The 18,204-nt window shown below is 42.7% G+C and overlaps 1 protein-coding gene across 3 annotated transcripts in view; it reads left to right on the top strand.

The window, feature by feature from the left end:
* LOC140389824 (inactive N-acetylated-alpha-linked acidic dipeptidase-like protein 2) overlaps window positions 1–18,204 on the top strand; it is a 1,491,575-nt gene that overhangs the window by 97,264 nt on the left and 1,376,107 nt on the right. The window lies entirely within an intron of this gene.

The raw sequence follows: 18,204 nt of genomic DNA, 5'->3' as shown, positions 1-18,204 counted from the left end.
ATACTCAAAGCAGTTGCCAGTTAAATCCCAAAACGTCGGATTCCTCTGAGTACAGCAGTCTGCAGACAGGTGAGAGGTGCGGAATATTTTCTGTAGGATGAGCTTCTTTCGTCGAACTTCAGTTGTTTGAAAAATGAAGCTTGGGTTTTATCCCTGGAACTATTTTAAAATAAAGTTAGAGTTTATGTATTCTTTAGGACTCCAGCATTGCTACTTACTTGATGATCGTCTGCATTATTTGGCTACATCTGTGTCATGAAATTAGGCATCAATCTTGCTTACATTGAATGACTGAAGGAATTATTTATTTTCATCATTTTGGTGTCAATAGATCAGTTTTCCATATTTGTACATTGCGGCTATGATCAAAAAAAGTATTTTGACTTTATTCGCAAAGCCTGAATTTTAGGTAGATGTGTTAATCAAAGTAACTGAGGGGCAACATGCAGATGAAATAAGAGGTGATTAAGGATGAAAATTTGGGGTAAATACTTGAATCCATTTTGAACCCCAAATTTGAGACCATTTGGAGAAAAAGATGTCGGGCCGGGTGTCTCTTGATACAGTTCCCAGATAAATTGATTATGAATGCTTGGCTGAGCTCCAAGATTATAAAATGGATTGGCTCAGTAGGGGCTCTGTTTTACCGGATAGAAATGGAGTGTTTGCTTTGATTTATTGACTACTTTGTGATATTATAATTAATTCCTGGTTATGTTATGTCAATGGCTATATGATTATTTGTACAAGTGTAAGAGTGAAGGAAACTACTGTTATTGATACTGTGGTTCTATCTGATTGACACTATTATAGGTAAGAACAGTAGTTTCCTTCAAAGCAGATTTTCCTCAGCTTATCAGGACATGCTGTTATTATATGACTTATTTGATTAAATTTTCTGATATGGGAAGAGGCCTCCGACTCCGCTTGCATCGTTGTTACCCCTCGGAACCCACAGTGCCAGAGTCCCAGGTTCGATTCCCGGCTTGGGTCACTGTCTGTGCAGTCTGCACATTCTCCCTGTGTAGGCGTGGGTTTCCGCCCGGGTGCTCCGGTTTCCTCCTGCAAGCCCTGAAAGACTTGCTGTAAGGTAATTTGGACATTCTGAATTCTCCCTCTGTATACCCGAACAGGCGCCGGAATGTGGCGACTAGGGGCTTTTCACAGTAACTTCATTGCAGTGTTAATGTAAGCCTACTTGTGACAATAAAAAGATTTTTATTATTATGATATACGCACACCTGCGGTACTTACATGGGAAGTTTAATGTTCTGATTGCTAGTTTTATCCTTCCCTGACTGCTCAGTGATTCCAATGATGGTGGGATCCGATAGCTAAAACCATGGAGATTCGGGCTGTTTGGCCCAGAATTAGCCGGGGTAAAAAGTACCCTTTTTCACACACTGATCCAAACCAATAATCAAACCTGGGACCTTTGGCGCTGGAAGTCCCAAGGGGTAACAACGATTCAAGCTGAGTTGGAGACCTCTTTCCCCCAAATCAGAATATTTAAACGAATAAGTCATATAATAACAATCTAACAGAGATTTTTATAGCAAGTGTAAAAGCAATAAAACATCAGCTGGAGTGTCAAAGCATTTTAAAACTCACAGCAATTTTGAGCCTGCATACTGGCGATGAAGGAGAGAACGCTACTGTGGGTGAATACTGTCTGGATGAGGGAGGGAGGGAATGCTGTCAGGGTGAGCGGGTGCAGGGGCTGAATTCTGTTGGGGATTGAGGGAGGGGTGGATACTATTGGGGGATGGAGGGAAGAACACTGGGGGTTTGAGAAAGTGATATGAACACTGAGGTGAGGGAGAGGATGAAGAATGTCAGGAGGTGAATTATGTTGGCACTGTCGGTGGGTAAGTCTTTGCAGTTTTGGAGGCTGACCATTCCATTTAGAACAAAGGTCTGTGAACGGAAGGCAGACTTTCAGTCATGATGGAAAAAGAGGGTGTGGTTCCGCTAGAATGCCACTTGACAATTTGTCTCCCAGGTCTGTCTGTTCCGGCATCCCTGCGGGAGTCGGTATCAGAAGGCTGCAAAGGCTCCAGTGTGAAATGATAATCATTGTTATTGTCGGGCATGTTCTCTCTGTCACGGACTGGGAGATCTGAGTTTGAGGGCAGTCAGTGTGAGTGTTTGATTGGGGGGGGGGGTAAGCAGGGATCATTCTATAGTTACCCCGGTATTGCATTTGGTTAATGGGGGAGTGGATATTGAGGGCTGAAAGCATGAAGGTGGCATGAGGCATGGGGGGGGGGGGGGGGGGGGGGGGCAGGGGGTTGAAGGGGTGTGAGGATTGAGGGCTCAAGGGCCTAACACCGAAAATAATTGGGACAAATTCCCAGATAACCAAGCCTACTATCCAGAGTGCCTTGGCACTCGCCCTCTCCCACTACTGCATCCGATCTCTCGAACCTGGTCCTACCATTGCCTCTTCAGCACAAAAACTGGATGTGATTGGACCCTTTATATTGAGGCAGGTCTGCCAAGCCAGGAGGTTTCCTAATTTGAGCTACCTGCCTTGTGTTAAATGTTCAATTTTTGGGTAGTGCAACCAATTTTAAACACCCAAGGTTACAAATTAGAGTAATTTTTATTCCGATGACAACTTCATACCCTTAGATTTTCAACCAGAAGCTATTTTATTAGAATTACCAAAGATCTTCTGTGCCATTAATTATGTTGCGTTTATAACAATGCCATTCAAGATGGGATAGCTGACGTGGGGTAAAGAAGCTCCTTGATGCTGAAGGGATTTGGGATTTGGTTAATTTTTTAAAAATGCTAGCCTTCCATTAGCTTCTCAAAAATAAATGAACTTTAGTCTCCAGCATACCATACCATACATAACATACCGTGGATGCATAAAACATTACAAAAAATTGCGAAGTGCCATTTTGGGTGGGTTTGGTGGGTATTTCCTGCTGGCTTTTTGGGTGAGATTCAGACTGGTATTTACCCACACTTAGTAATTTTTTGGGGCCTTGGGGAATTTCTCCCCAGTCCATCTCACACTTAAAAAAATTTTCAGCAGTGGCGAGACAGTCTCCTCAATCAGCCATTTTGAAAGACTGTCCCGATCTCTAAACTAGCTTGAGCACCCCCCAACAACGGACAGTGTCTTCTCCCCCCCCCCCCCCCCCACAAGCTCACTTGGACATTATCCCCCTCCCCCCATTAGGGGGCCCTGCTATGAGGTCGCTGAGGACCCTTCTTTTACAGGCCGCCTACCCCCCCTTTTGCCCCCACTTCATTCTCTCGAACATTTTGAGGCCCCCTCATCCCCCTTTCATGGGCATGCGCCACCCCCCCCCCCACATACGCCCTGACCTTTGCCAGTACCAACCTGGTACTTGGGCACATTGGCACTGCTATCCTGACTCTTCAGCCTGCAGTGCCAACTGAGCACTCTGCCAGTGCCTCGGTGGCAGTGCCTAGGTGCCAGGCTGGCAATGCCAAGGTGCCTAAGTGCCAGCAGGAGATCCGCCCTGCCCGGTCCCTGACTGCTCAGGGATCTCCAATGGTATGGGAGACACTCCAGGTGCTGTTCCGCTTGGTCCATGCTTGTATGCACCAGTACTAAACAGCGCCCTGATGAGGTTTCCCAGGTAAGGCTGTTAGGCCCCGAGCAACGGGAGAATCTGGCACGCATCTTTAAATGAGTCAAAACTCATTTAGATATGCTGATCTGGATTTCGCCCAGCGAGGGCAAGATCCAGATCGTGATGTCTCGCATTGTTCGGTTGAATCTGATGTGGCATCTCAAACGTCACAAATCTTGCGAGAGGCTTCTTGCGAGATTCAATGGCCTTAGCCCAACACCAAATCGAGCACGACAAGGCCAATAAATCATGCCCAAGTTCAGTCACAGAATCGGTGCGGTACTTTGATATGCAGATTAAAGCTGAAATTTTATCTTTCACATTCTGCTTAATACTATATTGTTGCAGCTACATTGTGATCTAATTTTAGCACCCGAGTGCTCTTATTCTTGTTCTTGCATGCACAATTAAGAGTGGGAGTCAACCAGTTGTGTTTAAATTGAAGTATATTTATTCAGCCACAATGGTGATTTCACCACAACCAGCTAGAATATCAAATTGTCAATTGTCTGGAAAATTAGCATTTTCTCAGGAAAGCAGATGTCACATCTACACCGTGTTTTAAATGTTTCCTTTCCCTGCCAAAAAGCCCAAGTCTGTCCAGTCTTTTCTCATAACTGTAACAACTGACACAAGGCCGGTCTTGAAGTGCTTCTCTGCACTGCCTCAATTCCCACTCCAGAGATTTGAGTGCAGAATTTAGGCTGCAATTCCGACAACACTACAGGAGCGGTACACAGTTTGAGGTGCTGTCTTTCAGATGAATTGTCAAACTGACATCCTTTCTGTGCTTTTGGATGGAATTACAAAATCTCATTGGACCATTCAAAGAAGTCCAGGTGACCTGTCCAACATTTATCCTTCAACCAACACCTCCACAAACAGATTGTTTGATTATATCTCGTTAAGGGACCTTGTTTTGCCTTGTATCCCTACTTTGAAACACTGGTGACATTTCAAAATATGTAATTAGGCTCTCAAGTGCTTTGGAACATCTTGAGGTCATGAAAAAACAGTTGTCCTCTTTCTTCTCTGCCCCTTTCTTTCTCTTCCTCATTCAGCATTATTAGACAGTGCCATCTAATTCTGGGGATTTATTTGTTTTGAGTGCATTTAGCCTGTCTGTCGTTTCCATTGCATTTTATAGTGTAATTATTCATTCCAAATTTGGAGAGGGTACATCAGTTTAGTACTTTGGAATTACAGTCACTGTTTAGTGCACAGGAATCCAGAACCTTTTGCACTGAGCATTGCCCCACAACAGCAATGAAATACATGGGCGGACTATCTGTTTTAATAATGTTGGTTGTATGTTAAGTAGGGGTCAGGACGTCTGGAGAACTTCCTTGCTCACACTCATTACCTGAGAAGGTAGCTGCAACACTGCTCGTAACCTATGACTTCCGTGTTCAGTTCAACTTCTCATTCGAAACACGGCACCTCTTGAAGTGCAGTAAGCCCTTAATGTTGCACTGAAGCTTCAGCCCCAAATATGTGTTCAGGTGGCTGGGGTGGGACTTGCATGACTTTCTGATTCACACAGAGAGTGGTCCCACTGAGGTGAAAAATTAGATTGGTCTTAATGGGCCATTTCAGTGTACGTCCCTCATCATTCTCTGATCGTAAAAAACACAGGTCCATTTTACTCATTCTAATGCCACTGTCCATGTTTGAAAACTCTACCAAAATGTTTGAAGTTTAGATGTTTTCAGACGAGTTGGGTTATGCCTTTCTGACTCATAAGCAGTTTAAAATAAAAGCTGTGATTTCAGTCTTTTGAATCTTTCTTTTCTAGTTACTAATGATGGAAAATGTTTATGTGCATAAATCTTCAGGAATTGAATAAGCTTTGCTAACTTAACTGTGATAGGAAACTTGGGTTGAGAAAGCCAAGGCCCAAATCTTCCAGTCTCCAGATATCGGAGACCGGATATTAAACTGAAGAGGCACATGGGGAAAATTGTGGAGGTCCTGATGTGCAATTGTCCCTGGGAATTGCCCAGGAATGATCAACTTCCGATGGGCAATTGCTCTGTTTCCCTGGGACCCTCTTGTGTTTAATCAATTTCTTTGGCACAACTGTCACAATTATAATGTTTATGTGCTCAAACTCGCAGAAGTTCAAAGTTAAACAGGCAACTGACTGATCGAATGGCCTCATTATATGCCCCACACTAATCCAAGGAACTACTGCCAAGGCACGTAGACATCACCAGCGCCTCAGTGAAGAGACAGGGCAGGAGTTAAGAGCATTTTACACCGCTGGATGCCCCGTGAGTGGTTTCCAGTCAATCTGCCCTTTGTACCATTGTTCGTATGGGGAAATTGGTTCTGACTTGCGACATTTTGACTTACAATGTGGATCTCCAGAACCAATCATGTTGCCAGTACCAGGACTGTGTGTACAGTAAATTGATTTGATTGGTGCATTGGAATCAAGCCTGGAAGTTGTGTTTGGAGGTTCTGTGTTATGATACATCTTTTCACAGGATAATTGAATACGAATTCCATGATTTACCTGAAATTAGTTGGAACCAAAGCATAAGCTGCCCAGAGCAAGTATAAATCCACAAACCTCAGCTTGAGTTGTCATAGTTTTAGTATCATATTTTTCATGGAAATATTTAGAGTCAAAGTTTACAACCCAGAAGCTAATCTCTCACTTTTTTGCAGACATTCTATCACTGGTGTTTCATAGAGTTTCATAGACTTTACAGTGCAGAAGGAGGCCATTCGGCCCATTGAGTCTGCACTGGTTCTTCGAAAGAGCACCCTACCCAAGGTCCACACCTCCACCCTATCCCCATAACCCAGTAACCCCACCCAACACTAAGGGCAATTTTGGACACTGAGGGCAATTTATCATGGCCAATCCACCTAACCTGTACATCTTTGGACTGTGGGAGGAAACCGGAGCACCCGGAGGAAACCCACGCACACGCGGGGAGGATGGGCAGACTCCGCACAGACAGTGACCCAAGCCGGAATCGAACCTGGGACCCTGGAGCTGTGAAGCAATTGTGCTATCCACAATGCTACTGTGCTGCCTGGTGTTGTACTGATCTCTTTCTAGTTCTTAGTTTCCTGTTCTTTGGCCTCCACTGGGTCCATTCGTTGATCTGACAGTCTTATTTCAACACTTAATGTGTCAACCACATCTCCTCCCAAGTTCCTTGCTGCCAGTTTGGTTAGCCCACACTTACCCTTTGTATATATTTTTAAAAATCAGCTGCTTCATTGTTTGAGTCTCCCAACTTTTTTATGCTTCTTTCTGATGCCTCTGCAACTACTGAACTCCACCTTTTTCTATTTCTCTCTTGTCGAGACTTTGAGGAGTCCAGTCCATGTTTTCTGACAAAATCAGTGTCGACTGGCTCCTTCAACCCTCAGCTTTGCACTTGCCAGAATTTTGCTGTGAAGTGTGTTGTGTTCTGTTACTTCCTCGATGATGAAGGTACACATAGAACCGGATGATATAGTTGTTTCAAGTGTTTATTCTTAGTGGTAGCCATGCATTACTATATACAAACAATTCCGTCTGTTACTGATGTCTTTTGTCTTGTCCACCCTGCCTGGCTTCCGTCTCTCCTCCAGTATATTATATATATATATGTCTGGTCTGGTTCCACCTGTGGGAATTATCATGTTCCCATTTACAGCCTGCAATGGCTAGAAACCTTTTGCAGCAGAACCTGGCTAAGGGAGCACTAACTGGGCATGTTCTAAAGGGGGAATAGATGGCACTGAGAGGGAGATGAAAAATGCAGAAATTGGAACTGATGTTTGGAGGTGACGAGAATGAATCTGGGAATGTTGCTTTGGAGCGGGGGTAAAACAAAAATGCCATTACTTACTGAGGGCATAGATGAAACAGTGCTAGCATGAACTAAAGCAAGGGGAAAGAGTACCAGCTTGAGCTGGATTGGAGGGATGAAGTGTACAGGGTTGAATTGAAGGGTTAGGGAATAAAGTATGAATAAAAACTGCCTGTGGGAGAGAATCTCGGAAAGGACAGGAATTTAATGGGTGTGCCAAATTGGATCCAGAGCAACTGGTTTTAAAGTATTGGTGACCATTGAGTTAACCTTTGAAGAAACAATTATCTTTTTTTGTTCATTGAAAACAAAATATAATTTTGTTTTTACTTTCTCTTGATTAAAATTATTCGGTTTTGAAAATGCAAAATTTCAGAGTTCAAAATTTTACATGGACAAACCTCGTATTTGATTTTTGAACTCAAATAAAATGTTAACATGTTGGCTTCAAGAAAATTAACCCCATTAAATTAGAATTACTTAAAATGCATGTTTACTTTGATCCTTTCTGGGAAAGTACTTAATTTGGGTTCTAGCAAATAATTACTATTACTAGAAATATTTTTTGATAGGAATATGTTACAAATGAGTGGAGAAACCTCGTATTTTTTGCTCATGAACCATCACACAACAAAAGTTTTGGTGAATTTCTTCTGCTTGAATATTCTCAAAGTTTAGTGGAATACATAACCGCAGTGAATGCCCAACATTTAATTCCGGGTTCTAGGACTCAAATGAACTTATCTCTGTCCACCAAGCCAGCAATTGGAGCTGAGTGGGTGAGACAGTCCTATCTGGGATCACTTTTGTTCTGAAGAGTGGCTGTAAGGAATAATAACGTTAATGATTTTTTTTTTTGTAAAGAAAATACTCGTAAAGAGGCCTGGAGTAATGTACATGTTAATTAAAATTTCTAAAACATGATTAATGGAACGGGTGTTTAGTCCCCAGCAAACACTTTGTTTAAGCAAAGGTATTTTGTCGAAAAGGATTTGTCTCCAATTGCACACTTGTGTGAGAATAATTTACAAGGAGCAACCTATTTATTTCCCAGTTTCGTGTGGGGTGATTGCTTTATTTATTTTGGGCGTCTCTGGCAGGTTGAGCATTTACTGTCCACCTCTGAGGGAATTACGGATGCCCTGTCTTGAGTTGCTAGATCTGTTCCAAAGCCTATCCCATTTAGCACAGTGGTGTGTCACGGAACATGATGGGATGGTATCCTCCATGTGGAGATAGGACTTTGTCTGCCGGAGAACTGTGCGGTGGTCACTTCTAACGATACTGTCATGGATATATTCCTCTGCAGCAGGCAGGTTGGTAAGGATGAGGTTTTACCTCTTGTTGGTTCCCTCATCACCTGCTGCAGTCCCAGTCTAGCACCTATGTCCTTTAGGACCCGGCCAGCTCCGTCTTTTGGTGTTACTTCCGAGCCACTCTTGGTGATGGACATTGAAATCCCCCACCCAGAGTATATTTTGCGTCCTTGCCCCCCTGAGTGCTTCCTCGAAGTGGTATTCAACATGGAGTAGTACTGATTCATTAGCTGATGGTGGACGGTCCATGGTAATCAACAGGAGGTTTCCTTGCTCATATTTAATCTGAAACCATGAGACTTCAGGTTGAGGACTGCAAGAGCAACTCCCTCCTGACTGGATACCGTCTGCGATGAGACAGGGTACACCAAGTAATGTTAATGGCGGTGTCTGGGACATTGTAAGGTATGATACTGTGTATATGACTATATCACGCTGTTGCTTGACTCATCTATGAGATAGCTCTCCAAAATTTGGCACAAGCCCCCAGATGTTAGTCTGGGTCACGTGTAAGGCCAGACCAGGTAAGGATGGCAGATTTCCATTAGTGAACCATGTGGGTTTCTTTGACAATCGACAATGATCATCATTAGACTTTTAATTCCAGATATTTTATTGAGTTCAAATTCGAACTCAGCCCCGAGATCATTACCCTTGGTCTCTGGATTACTAGTCCAGTGACAGTACCACCACTTCCCCTGATTACTCAGAAGGAAATTATATAGAAAAAATGGCAATAAAATCACTATGGACCTTATTTTCAATTTCTGTCCTGAAAGCAACAAAATTTGGAGCAAAGCGTTTCCAATTTAATCTACAAAGGTTTGTTTAGCATGCCTTTGACATGTTCCATTAAATTTATATGAGCAGAATGTCCGTCTTTTGTATAAAATGATAAATTGCACCTGTCACTCGTGTTGGAATCCAGGTAAATTCAAAATCAACAGAAAAATGAATTTGAAACTGATTTCAATTATCCATGTCTACACCGGGAGAACATTAACGTACTGCTGTACATTTGAGAGTCCTAATTAATCGGACCTGACAATCGGTTGCATCCTGCTCTTTTTGTAAATGTTATAATCCCAATACAGCTCAGGTGATTTATTGAGAATCCTTTCGCACTTTGAATCTGCTGTAATAAACCATATAGATGCTGATCAGGGCTGTCAAACGCTAGGGAGTAAAAGATTCCCCTAATCTCTCGCTCATAGATAAGGTCTCGGTCTGGTTGAATGAACGTAAAGTAATGTTTAATTCTTTAAGAACATAGTTTGGTACATTCACACGAAGTTAACTGGAAAGAAATGTCCTTGAGACACCAACGGGTGGAAGCAAAAACTTCAAGATGAAAGTGACTTCAGATTTACAAAATTAAAAGTCATTTCAACAAAAGGCCTTGACAGTAATTTTTACCAATGCTTCAAGGATTCTCCGATGGCTAAAATTCCTCTCTCTAATCAGGTAAATGGATCACATTCTTAAGGGAATCCTTATCTGGGTTTAGCCACTTACTTAGTTTCATTGGTTCTAATTCTAGCTGAGACTTGATTTGTTCAGGAAAGTGTCAGTCACTTAACAGGCAATTGGTTAATTAAACATTAATCAATTACTCCAAATTAATCATCTTTCCACAACTTTTGTCCCACGTTGAAACTCCCTACATCACGTCTGGTCTCAGTTGCGAGGTTGTTTTAAACTCGTTCAATGTACCCTCATATCAGTTAGAGTACTTGCAGTACATTATTCGTAATGACTATGATTTAGTGGCCATTACTGAAACATGGTTAAAGGATGGTCACGACTGGGAGTTAAATATCCGAGGGTATCAAACTATTCGGAAGGACAGAGTGGATGGCAACGGAGGTGGTGTAGCTCTGTTATTTAAGGATGACATCCGGGCAACAGTAGGGGATGACATATGTGCTGTGGAGGATAAGGTTGAATCCATTTGGGTGGAAATCAGGAATAGTAAGGTGAAAAAGTCACTGATAGGAGTAGTCTATAGGCCACCAAATAGTAACATTATGGTGGGGCAGGCAATAAACAAAGAAATAACTGATGCATGTAGAAATGGTACAGCAGTTATCATGGGGGATTTTAATCTACATGTCGATTGGTTTAACCAGGTCGGTCAAGGCAGCCTTGAGGAGGAGTTTATAGAATGTATCCGCGATAGTTTCCTAGAACAGTATGTAATGGAACCTACGAGGGAACAAGCGGTCCTAGATCTGGTCCTGTGTAATGAGACAGGATTGATTCAGGATCTCATAGTTAGGGATCCCCTGGGAAGGAGCGATCACAATATGGTGGAATTTAAAATACAGATGAAGGGTGAGAAGGTAAAATCAAGCACTAGTGTTTTGTGCTTAAACAAAGGAGATTACAATGGGATGAGAGAAGAACTAGCTAAGGTAGACTGGGAGCAAAGACTTTATGGTGAAACAGTTGAGGAACAGTGGAGAACCTTCCAAGCAATTTTTCACAGTGCTCAGCAAAGGTTTATACCAACAAAAAGGATGGTAGAAAGAGGGAAAATCGACCATGGATATCTAAGGAAATAAGGGAGAGTATCAAATTGAAGTAAAAAGCATACAAAGTAGCAAAGATCAGTGGGAGACTAGAGGACTGGGAAATCTTTAGGGGGCAACAGAAAGCTACTAAAAAAGCTATAAAGAAGAGTAAGATAGATTATGAGAGTAAACTTGCTCAGAATATAAAAACAGACAGTAAAAGTTTCTACAAATATATAAAACAAAAGAGAGTGGCTAAGGTAAATATTGGTCCTTTAGAGGGTGAGAAGGGAGATTTAATAATGGGAGATAAGGAAATGGCTGAGGAACTGAACAGGTTTTTTGGGTCGGTCTTCACAGTGGAAGACACAAATAACATGCCAATGACTGATGGAAATGAGGCTATGACAGGTGAGGACCTTGAGAGGATTGTTATCACCAAGGAGGTAGTGATGGGCAAGCTAATGGGGCTAAAGGTAGACAAGTCTCCTGGACCTGATGGAATGCATCCCAGAGTGCTAAAAGAGATGGCTAGGGAAATTGCAAATGCACTAGTGATAATTTACCAAAATTCACTAGACTCTGGGATGGTCCCGGCGGATTGGAAATTAGCAAACGTGACACTGTTTAAAAAAGGAGGTAGGCAGAAAGCGGGTAATTATAGGCCAGTGAGCTTAACTTTGGTAGTGGGGAAGATGCTGGAATCTATCATCAAGGAAGAAATAGCGAGGCATCTGGATGAAAATTGTCCCATTGGGCAGACGAAGCATGGGTTCATAAAGGGCAGGTCGTGCCTAGCTAATTTAGTGGAATTTCTTGAGGACATTAACAGTGCGGTAGATAACGGGGAGCCAATGGATGTGGTATATCTGGATTTCCAGAAGGCATTTGACAAGGTGCCACACAAAAGGTTGCTGCATAAGATAAAGATGCATGGCATTAAGGGGAAAATAGTAGCATGGATAGAGGATTGGTTAATTAATAGAAAGCAAAGAGTGAGGATTAATGGGTGTTTCTCTGGTTGGCAATCAATAGCTAGTGGTGTCCCTCAGGGATCAGTGTTGGGCCCACAACTGTTCACAATTTACATAGATGATTTGGAGTTGGGGACCAAGGGCAATGTGTCGAAGTTTGCCGACGACACTAAGATAAGTGGTAAAGCAAAACGTGCAGTGGATACTGGAGGTCTGCAGAGGGATTTGGATAGGCTAAGTGAATGGGCTAGGGTCTGGCAGATGGAATACAATGTTGACAAATGTGAGGTTATCCATTTTGGTAGGAATCACAGCAAAAGGGATTATTATTTAAATGATAAAATATTAAAACATGCTGCTGTGCAGAGAGACCTGGGTGTGCTAGTGCATGAGTCGCAAAAAGTTGGTTTACAGGTGCAACAGGTGATTAAGAAGGCAAATGGAATTTTGTCCTTCATTGCTAGAGGGATGGAGTTTAAGACTAGGGAGGTTATGCTGCAATTGGATAAGGCGTTAGTGAGACCTGTAGCCACTTAAAATGGCTAACTCCCAATTTAAAATGGCGAACGGCAAAGGCTGATGGGAAAGTCAGCCAACAGGACAAAAACGAGCAGCTGCAGGTTGACTGTGTATTTACCTCTGGAAAGGCCAGACAAGATCGATACCAGCAACCATCAGCATAACAAAACACCAGCCATCTGCATACTAATGATACGAGATAGGCGCTCCGAGCTACCAATCTGTACCAACTTCGAATCCCGCAGGCTCAGAACCCGAACGAAAGCCCATTCGTTTCCCTGACCTGGTGGGCCAGTTCCAAGTTAAGTATTGGCCTGTTAGCTGTAGAAGTAGCTTAGACGTAGAATTTGTACATGAATAGTGATTAATATGTATAATAAATGTGCTTTGATTTAAATCTTACTAAGCGGTGTATTGGATTATTGATCATTACTTGGATTTGAACCACGTGGCGGTATCAGAAAGATACCTGGCGACTCGAGCAAAGGTGATAAAACAGAGCAATTAAACTAAGGCAAAATCAGCAACAGGCCACACCTGGAGTATTGTGTTCAGTTTTGGTCTCCTTACTTGAGAAAGGACGTACTGGCACTGGAGGGTGTGCAGAGGAGATTCACTAGGTTAATCCCAGAGCTGAAGGGGTTGGATTACGAGGAGAGGTTGAGTAGACTGGGACTGTACTCGTTGGAATTTAGAAGAATGAGGAGGGATCTTATAGAAACATATAAAATTATGAAGGGAATAGATAGGATAGAAGCGGGCAGGTTGTTTCCACTGGTGGGTGAAAGCAGAACTAGGGGGCATAGCCTCAAAATAAGGGGAAGTAGATTTAGGACTGAGTTTAGGAGGAACTTCTTCACCCAAAGGGTTGTGAATCTATGGAATTCCATGCCCAGTGAAGCAGTAGAGGTTCCTTCATTAAATGTTTTTAAGATAAAGATAGTTTTTTGAGGAATAAAGGGATTAAGGGTTATGGTGTTCGGGCCGGAAAGTGGAGCTGAGTCCACAAACGATCAGCCATGATCTCATTGAATGGTGGAGCAGGCTCGAGGGGCCAGATGGCCTACTCCTGCTTCTAGTTCTTGTGTTCTTTTGTAACATTTGTGACAGTCATGGACAGTATTCAAAATATTCACCAATTTTATAACTTCTATTTCTAGAACTTCAATAATTTTCAAGAATCATATTTTCCAGAATATTTTAGCTAACATTTTAAAGGACCCCTCTCTATAATTGTTGAAGGAGTAAAAATCATGAAGCAATTGCTAAAAAAGACTTTCGAAATGCAAGAGAACCTGAAACATTAACTCTGTCCCTCTTTTCATAGATGCTGACTGGCCTGCCGAGTATTTCCAGCATTTCCTGTTTTTATTTCCAATTTCCAACATCCGTAATATTCTGCTTTTCGCTGAGACTCTCTCAGATCTTTGGGCAGGGATATCGCCCCTTTTTTCCATTTTGTTTTCCCATCATTGACTGAACACCCAGTCTAAAATGAGATGGATCAGTAGGTTGTGAAGGAATGGTTTAGAAACTGCTGAGCTAGCTTGAACAAAAAAGCATGAACTATATTTAACTTCACGTAAAGAAGATTACTTGTATGCTGCACAAGTCATTTCTTGGCTGCATCCCTCTAACGAGAGTCAGTTGTCAGCAAGGCAGAATAAAAAGGGGCATAAAAAGGTCAGAAATGTATTGAGACAGTCAATAAAGGAAGATGATTAGAAGCAGCCAGAAACAATCTGGAACAGAAGACCAGAGGCAGGATATTCCTACAGGCTTCAGACCCTCGCTGTCAGGCTTAAATGGTGGTTAGAAATGTAAATTGTGTGGCGATCAGTCACTCGCCTGTGATTTTTCCCCAATTGATCAATTAATGGCTGGAAGGCAGGCTCACCATCTAATTCAGCACAATCATTGGATTCTTCAAATTGGAGAAAATGTAGGAGGCCCTCCAGCTTGATAGCAGCAGCAGGATGCCATGGCATGTAATTAAGGGAGGGGGTGCCTCTCTTTCACTTGAATAAAATATAAAAATAGGGGTAACCCCAGGTTATAACCTCTGGATCTGTAAAAACGTAATTACCTGCAAATGCTCGCATTCAAAGCATTGTCTTGAATCTTTGACTTTGTCTATATATATATATATGTTTCTGGAACATACCTCTTCATTCACCTGAGGAAGGAGCAGTGCTCCAAAAGCTAGTGATTTGAAACAATCCTGTTGGATTTTAACCTAGTGTTGTAAGACTTCTTGCTGTGCTCACCCCAGTACAACGCCGGCATCTCCACATCTTTGAATTTATCAACGGTAGAAGCCACTAGGTTTGGAAGGTGCTGTTGAAGAAACTTTCGTGAGTTGCTGCAGTGCATTCTGAAGATTATATATGCTGCTGATACTGTGGGCTGGTGGCGTGAATGTTTGAGGAGATGGGATGTTGTTAGAGTTGCACTTATCCAGGTAAGTGGAGACTGTCCCATCACATTCCTGACTTGTGCATTGTAAATGGTGGACAGGCTTTTTGGAAGGTGAATTATTTGCCTCTCACATGCTCTGTATCTGCAGGATTTGCATGGCTGTTCCAATTAAGTGTCTGGTCAATGGTAATCCCCAGGATATTGATGGTGGAAGATTCAGTGATGGTAATGGTATTGAATATCAAGGGGGAGATGGTTAGATTAGCACGTGTTGGAAATTGTCATTGCTTGCCACTTTGTCCAAACTTGATTGCTGTCCAGGTCGTACTGCTTCAGGACATGGGTTGCTTCAAAATCTGAGAAGTTGTGAAAGGTAACCATCACTGAGCAACCATGAGTAAACATCCCACTTTTGACCATGCATTGGAAGGAAGTTTGTTGATAAAGCAGCAGCTGAAGGTTGGTGGGCCTCGGATGTGATCCTGAGGAATGCCTGCAGCAATGTCCAGAGGCGGAGATGAATGGTCTCGAACTGCGGCAACCATCTCCCTTTGCGCTGGGTATGACTCCAACCAGTGGAGAATTTCCCCTATGATTCCCATTGACTGAAGGTTTGCTAGGGCTCCTTGATACCACAACTGATCAAATTCTGTCTTGATGTTAAGGGTATTCACACTCACCTCACCTCTGGAATTCAGTTCTTTTCTCCATGTTTGTACCATTTTTAAAATATATATATTTTTGTTGAAGTTTTTCCATTTTAACAAATGATACAAAGGCACAGGATGGTTCCAGGATAGCAAAAATGTCTCCGCATACAGATACAGAAGAACAACAATGGAACAACTGAAGAACAAGGGGAGGATGATAAGGCCATGGAAACATGCTAAAATGGTGTACACCTTCTCACATGGTGATTGCTCGCAACGTCCATGAGAATTCAGGATAAGATGTTTGCACCATGTTCGGGCGTGCACCAGAACATATCTCCCTCAACTCCACACACGAGGCGCTAATAGCACATCATAATGTACTCTTCTCAGATATCAGATCTGTCTGTACCCCTGCAGGAACCAGTCACGGATTCTTTAACCTCCTATTGGAATGAAAAAAATTACTGAAAAAAATCACCCGGGCACTAGTTCGTTTTAAAAAATAAATTAAGAGTGCCCAATTATTTTTTTTCCGATTGAAGGGCAATGTAGCATGGCCAAGCCACAAAACCTGCACATCTTTGGGTTGTGGGGGTGAGACCCACGCAGACACAGGGAGACTGCAAATTCCACATGGCAGTGACCCTGGGCTGGGATCGAATGCTGGTCCTCAGTGCCGTAGGCAGCAGTGCTTACCACTATACCAGTGTGCCACCCTGCGAGGGCACTAGTTCTAAAAGGATATTTTACATGTAACCACCAGATGCAACAAAGCCCCAATATCGGGCACAGTATAGAATGATCACCATTCCATATATTTATACAGAGAGGTCCAGCAAATATTCGCATAATTGGTATGGATTATCGCCAATGCGGTCAGTACCTCCTGACGCAGTAACCAAGATGGGATTAAAAAACAAAATCTACCAGGAGCAGAGGGCCTCAGGGTAAAGGGACCAAGACACGGCCATGAGCCCATGATCCCGAGGTGCACACCCCTCACCACAAGACAGAGTTGGGAAAAAATTGCTCCTTTGAAACCTCACTCAGCCTCTCAGGACATCTCTGCCAAGAATGAATGTCCCAAACATAAGAGGCAACAGGATAGCAACCACAGTCCAGGACCTGGCCCAGCCCCGCACGCTCTTGCACATGGAGTTAGTAAACCAAGGATACCCAGAACATGCCAAGGCTCGCTACCCAACCAGCTTCACTCCTCTTAAAACTTATCCAATGCAACGCACCAGCCAACACTAGAAGAATCACACTGTCCTCAACCGAGGAGACTCCATCACCAAGGAGAAGATGATTTGTCAAGACACCCATTAATTAGGCGTCCTGGGAGGGGCCCGATTCACTGATCTCCACTATAAAGAAAATAAGCGGTGTCTAAAATACACTCCGTTCTCATGGATACTAAGATTACAGCACTTTTTAAAAAAAGGATAAGACTGTGCACGAACCACATACCACTTTACCGATTCAATATGGTTTTTGCAAAAAAAAGATAAACTACCCTTGCCCTCGTGCTCAAACATCATCTATCCTTGTCAGGAGAGAAGACAAGAGGAAATCCACACCATAATCACAAGGCAATGAAGTCGAGGATTATTGATGAACTGCAGGATAATAACACCATCAATGTCACTTGGAAAGGCACGGTCACAACAGGATCGTTGAATAACACTCAGGATCTCTCCAAAGTTCCATCGAATGAAACATCATCATCCCCGCCATGCTGTCGCCCTGACACTCAGGCGGCCAGACACCCAGGTCGTGGGGGAAGAGGGGGGGATGACTCAACATGGCCAGCCACGTCCAATCCTTCATGATTAACATAGCGGAAAGGATGACATAAGACCAATGGTCTTCATCTGACCCCAGGCCTCGAAGATCGGATATGATATGCTCCATCAAACCTTTTCTCAAGGATCTGTCGCAGTTCATCAAAATGAGAATCGAAAACCTGCACCACCGAGGTGAGATGTTCAAGAACCTCATTCGCAATGGCGGTCATGATCCCGATGCAGACTTTGATTTAACCCTTTTAGTGGCAGTGTCTTTCAAAAAGCAATTTCTTCCAGAATATTCTTATTGAACCGTTTTCTGTAATTAAGGATCTAGTAAGTTTTTTTTTTTATAGCACTGAATCTGTAAACACGAGTTTATTTCTACATGTGCCTAATGAAATGTAAGTTACAAGTAAATGGATTTTTTTTCTAGTTTGCAATGCATTTTTGTAATCTGTAAACCTCCGACTCCTGTTAATTTTCTCCAAAACACAGGATTTTAATTTTTTTATATCTAAACTAAAACTAGTGAGAGATGATTTGATACAAAAACCTTAACATTCCAGGAAAATGCTCCCAGGCTTTACACTGG

Source organism: Scyliorhinus torazame, chromosome 14 (assembly GCF_047496885.1).
Source record: "Scyliorhinus torazame isolate Kashiwa2021f chromosome 14, sScyTor2.1, whole genome shotgun sequence".
NCBI classification, from domain to species: Eukaryota; Metazoa; Chordata; class Chondrichthyes; order Carcharhiniformes; family Scyliorhinidae; genus Scyliorhinus; species Scyliorhinus torazame.
The sequence above is the reverse complement of the archived record's forward strand: the minus strand, read 5'-3'. Positions and strand labels throughout refer to the sequence as shown.